Raw genomic sequence first — 5,684 nt, 5'->3', positions numbered from 1 at the left:
AAAAACATTCAGTAATCAAATAACAACACTTGATATTGATATATAGTGTTCATTTGACTGAGAAAACAAATTCTGTAAGCAAATAATCCCACTTGACAGTTATATTAACTTGATTTAACTGAGAAAAACATTCAGTAATCAAATAACAACACTTGATATTGATATATAGTGTTCATTTGACTGAGAAAACAAATTCTGTAAGCAAATAATCCCACTTGACAGTTATATTAACTTGATTTAACTGAGAAAAAATTCAGTGAATGAAAAATAACAGGATATTGAATTTTATTGATATTTGACTGAGAAAACAAATTCTGTAAGCAAATAATCCCACTTGATAGTTATATTAACTTGATTTAACTGAGAAAAAAAACTGACAGGTTTTTTAAAGTGTATATGTGTGAAATATGCTTTAAGTGTTGACTTTGAGAGGTTTTTTAAAGTGTATATGTGTGAAATATGCTTCAAGTGTTGACTTTGAGAGGTTTTTTAAAGTGTATATGTGTGAAATATGCTTTAAAGTTGACTTTGAGAGGTTTTTTAATGTGTATATGTGTGAAATATGCTTCCTTTCGTTCATTAATGGTGAAACGCTGCCGTTTGGTGGCCGAAAGCGCGCATCGCACCTCATTGAAGGAAAATATACACACGGTTTATCTAAGTCCGTTTAAAATGGGATGGGCGAAGGAAAGTTGAGCAAAAGCTCCTGAAAATAGTCTAGGGGGAGTTACGCGGTGTCATTTGTTTGAATTTATTAGAAAGAGAACCGCGCCGGCAACTTAAAAACAGTATGCGGCTTCAGATGACATCATTCGGTACGGAGCGTCGCGGGGGACAAAAGAGTGAAAGCTATACACCGCGCGGCGACGCCTCCCGCGAGATACTTCCGGTTCGTCGTCAGGGGAGGAGGTCAAAACAAAGATGGAGGGCGCCGCATGGCGGGTGAGTCAACTTTTACTTTAAAACGGGCTAGAATGACACATCCGCGACATTCTAGTGGGTGTTAAAGACGGCGAAGGGATCTCTGAGATAAGTTTGAGGCCAACTGTGAGCAAAAGAGGACCGTGACGTCGAAAAACGGTCAAAAACGGTCGAAAAACGGTCGCGTTTGACGGTTGGGGGGGTGGGGGGCGGGGGGGACGCGTTTTTATCGATCGTAGGGGAGCTTAAAATGGCTTTCCATAAAGCCACGCTTAACCAAATAAGCTTTTCCGGGTTCTTTACAGAGGGAAGGAAGTCAGTAATCAAATAACAACACTTGATATTGATATATATTGTTCATTTTACTGATAAAATCAATTCTGTAAGCAAATAATCCCACTTGATAGTTATATTAACTTGATTTAACTGAGAAAAACATTCAGTAATCAAATAACAACACTTGATATTGATATATAGTGTTCATTTGACTGAGAAAACAAATTCTGTAAGCAAATAATCCCACTTGATAGTTATATTAACTTGATTTAACTGAGAAAAACATTCAGTAATCAAATAACAACACTTGATATTGATATATAGTGTTCATTTGACTGAGAAAACAAATTCTGTAAGCAAATAATCCCACTTGATAGTTATATTAACTTGATTTAACTGAGAAAAACATTCAGTAATCAAATAACAACACTTGATATTGATATATATTGTTCATTTTACTGAGAAAACAAATTCTGTAAGCAAATAATCCCACTTCATTTATTATTAGTAGTAGTATTGTTGTTATTATTATGATATAGTATCAATATGCATGTGTTTTTCAGCTCCTATCATGGGCACAGGTACGAAAAGTGACTGAAGCTTTTAAAGGACAACCGACACTTTTGCACAACTTGTTTTCCATCAACAAAAATGACTTCAAATGACTTCTACATGACTTCAAATGACTTCTACATGCCCGGGTGAGCTGTTACGGACGCTTGACAGCGTACTGTCATATTCTATATTATTAGTATTGTTGTTATTATTATGATATAGTATCAATATGCATGTGTTTTTCAGCTCCTACCATGGGTACAGGTACGAAAAGTGACTGAAGCTTTTAAAGGACAACCGACACTTTTGCGCAACATCAAGAAAAATGACTTCAAATGACTTCAAATGACTTCTACATGCCTGGGTGAGCTGTTACGGACGCTTGACAGCGTACTGTCATATTCTATATTATTACTATTATTAGTATTGTTGTTATTATTATGATATAGTATCAATATGCATGTGTTTTTCAGCTCCTACCATGGGTACAGGTACGAAAAGTGACTGAAGCTTTTAAAGGACAACCGACACTTTTGCGCAACATCAAGAAAAATGACTTCAAATGACTTCAAATGACTTCTACATGCCTGGGTGAGCTGTTACGGACGCTTGACAGCGTACTGTCATATTCTATATTATTACTATTATTAGTATTGTTGTTATTATTATGATATAGTATCAATATGCATGTTATTTTCAGCTCCTATCATGGGCACAGGTACGAAAAGTGACTGAAGCTTTTAAAGGACAACCGACACTTTTGCACAACTTGTTTTCCATCAACAAAAATGACTTCAAATGACTTCTACATGACTTCAAATGACTTCTACATGCCCAGGTGAGCTGTTACGGACGCTTGACAGCGTACTGTCATATTCTATATTATTACTATTATTAGTATTGTTGTTATTATTATGATATAGTATCAATATGCATGTTATTTTCAGCTCCTATCATGGGCACAGGTACGAAAAGTGACTGAAGCTTTTAAAGGACAACCGACACTTTTGCACAACATCAAGAAGAATGACTTCAAATGACTTCTACATGACTTCAAATGACTTCTACATGCCCAGGTGAGCTGTTAGGGACGCTTGACAGCGTACTGTCATATTCTATATTATTACTATTATTAGTATTGTTGTTATTATTATGATATAGTATCAATATGCATGTGTTTTTTCAGCTCCTACCATGGGTACAGGTACGAAAAGTGACTGAAGCTTTTAAAGGACAACCGACACTTTTGCACAACATCAAGAAAAATGACTTCAAATGACTTCACATGACTTCAAATGACTTCTACATGCCCAGGTGAGCTGTTACGGACGCTTGACAGCGTACTGTCATATTCTATATTATTACTATTATTAGTATTGTTGTTATTATTATGATATAGTATCAATATGCATGTGTTTTTCAGCTCCTACCATGGGTACAGGTACGAAAAGTGACTGAAGCTTTTAAAGGACAACCGACACTTTTGCGCAACATCAAGAAAAATGACTTCAAATGACTTCAAATGACTTCAAATGACTTCTACATGCCCAGGTGAGCTGTTACGGACGCTTGACAGCGTACTGTCATATTCTATATTATTACTATTATTAGTATTGTTGTTATTATTATGATATAGTATCAATATGCATGTTATTTTCAGCTCCTACCATGGGTACAGGTACGAAAAGTGACTGAAGCTTTTAAAGGACAACCGACACTTTTGCACAACTTGTTTTCCATCAACAAAAATGACTTCAAATGACTTCTACATGACTTCAAAATGACTTCTACATGCCCAGGTGAGCTGTTACGGACGCTTGACAGCGTGACTTCAAATGACTTCTACATGCCCAGGTGAGCTGTTACGGACGCTTGACAGCGTACTGTCATATAGTATTGTTGTTATTATTATGATATAGTATCAATATGCATGTTATTTTCAGCTCCTATCATGGGCACAGGTACGAAAAGTGACTGAAGCTTTTAAAGGACAACCGACACTTTTGCACAACTTGTTTTCCATCAACAAAAATGACTTCAAATGACTTCAAATGACTTCAAATGACTTCTACATGCCCAGGTGAGCTGTTACGGACGCTTGACAGCGTACTGTCATATTCTATATTATTACTATTATTAGTATTGTTGTTATTATTATGATATAGTATCAATATGCATGTGTTTTTCAGCTCCTACCATGGGTACAGGTACGAAAAGTGACTGAAGCTTTTAAAGGACAACCGACACTTTTGCTCAACATCAAGAAAAATGACTTCAAATGACTTCAAATGACTTCAAATGACTTCTACATGCCCGGGTGAGCTGTTACGTACGCTTGACAGCGTGCTGTCATATTCTATATTATTATTTGTAGTAGTATTGTTGTTATTATTATGATATAGTATCTATATACTGATGAAATGTATTCTTATGATGAAATGAAATGGATTATTATGATGAAACCACACTGCACGAGTCCAACTTTGACGTTTTCTCTCTTTCAGTGTGGGTTAAATGCTCAGCCAGCACTTCCGCAATGAGATTCCAAAGTCATCTGAAGTCAAGGGAGTCAAGGAGGGCCGCTTAAGAGTTGCGGACGACGTCAAGACAATACAGGGTATGTATTGGATTGGATTGGATTGGATTTGCCTTTATTAGTCTCGCGGTAAAGAAACAATATTGATGAAATAAATCCTCCCTAAATAACTCCCTCCACAGTCGCAGTTGTCCTTTCCGTCCGCCAGAGGGCTCCAGAGACCTTCCGAACGAGCCTGCCGGCCGGCCGCGCCAGCCGCCGGCCGTCTCCCCGGTCATAACGCGGTGCTATATTTCAAGCAGACCTCACTTTGGCCTTTTTCTCGGTTTGTTTTGCTTTTGCCTAGAATAACTGATTTTTAAATGACCTCGTCGCTAGGTTTGCCGTCTGAGGAAGATCCGGATACGGCGAGTGACTGGCCGGCCGCTCACCTGGACGACGCGCGACGACTTCCGACGCCGACGTCCTGGGTACGGCGAGCTGCGTCCGTAACGACGAGTAAGGCCATCGTCGTCATTCTTTCCTGGCTTTTTGCTGCTTCCCGGTTGTATTGAATTTCTTTGACATCCTAGACGTACGGCGCTACCTCACTCGACGTTTCTAATCGAGGCGTGTGGCCCGTTGTCAATCGTCTGTCTTTTTTTGCCCTTTGTCCTTGACAGGCGGCGGGCGGCGGGCGGCGGCGAACTACGGCAGGAGCGCAGCGGGCTTTGCGGAGCCCAATATAATATTCGATTCAATTTCAATAAAATTGAAATGCTCATTTCAGTCAAAAGTGTGTCGTCCCTCGTTCTTGTCCATCACCTCCGCGAATATGCTCCAAGTGTTGACTTTGACAGGTTTTATAAAGTGTATAAGTGTGAAATATGATCCCAGTGTTGATTTGACAGGTTTTATAAAGTGTATAAGTGTGAAATATGCACCCAGTGCTGACTGACAGGTTTTTTAAAATGTATAAGTGTAAAATATGCACCCAGTGTTGATTTGACAGGTTTTTTAAAATGTATAAGTGTAAAATATGCACCCAGTGCTGAACAGATAAGTGTATAAGTGTGAAATATGCACCCAGTGCTGACAGGTTTTATAAAGTGTATAAGTGTAAAATATGCACCCAGTGCTGACTGACAGGTTTTTTAAAATGTATAAGTGTAAAATATGCACCCAGTGCTGACTGACAGGTTTTTTAAAGTGTATAAGTGTGAAATATGCACCCAGTGCTGACTGACAGGTTTTATAAAGTGTATAAGTGTGAAATATGCACCCAGTGCTGACTGACAGGTTTTATAAAGTGTATAAGTGTGAAATATGCACCCAGTGCTGACTGACAGGTTTTATAAAGTGTATAAGTGTGAAATATGCACCCAGTGCTGACTGACAGGTTTTATAAAGTGTATAA

General features: G+C 38.3%; 1 long non-coding RNA gene across 19 annotated transcripts; it reads left to right on the top strand.

Moving 5' to 3' along the window:
- The first annotated feature begins 445 nt into the window (after positions 1-445).
- LOC148881300 (uncharacterized) lies at positions 446-5,063 on the top strand. Of its 19 annotated transcripts, XR_016113986.1 has the most exons (15): positions 453-942; positions 1,761-1,898; positions 1,999-2,116; positions 2,226-2,343; positions 2,453-2,590; positions 2,700-2,828; positions 2,939-3,066; positions 3,176-3,303; positions 3,413-3,551; positions 3,696-3,832; positions 3,942-4,069; positions 4,257-4,369; positions 4,471-4,572; positions 4,667-4,786; positions 4,951-5,063. It is a non-coding gene; the product is annotated as an uncharacterized LOC148881300 (long non-coding RNA). The 19 variants fall into 19 exon arrangements; XR_016113993.1 differs by having other exon boundaries at positions 446-942; positions 3,431-3,551; positions 4,471-4,786; XR_016113989.1 differs by having other exon boundaries at positions 447-942; positions 2,718-2,828; positions 4,471-4,786.
- Positions 5,064-5,684: the final 621 nt, after the last annotated feature.

This window comes from Hippocampus bargibanti, unplaced genomic scaffold, assembly GCF_051943395.1.
Source record: "Hippocampus bargibanti isolate YZ-2025 unplaced genomic scaffold, ASM5194339v1 Contig00192, whole genome shotgun sequence".
Lineage (NCBI taxonomy): Eukaryota > Metazoa > Chordata > Actinopteri > Syngnathiformes > Syngnathidae > Hippocampus > Hippocampus bargibanti.
This window is presented reverse-complemented; position numbering and strand designations above follow the sequence as displayed.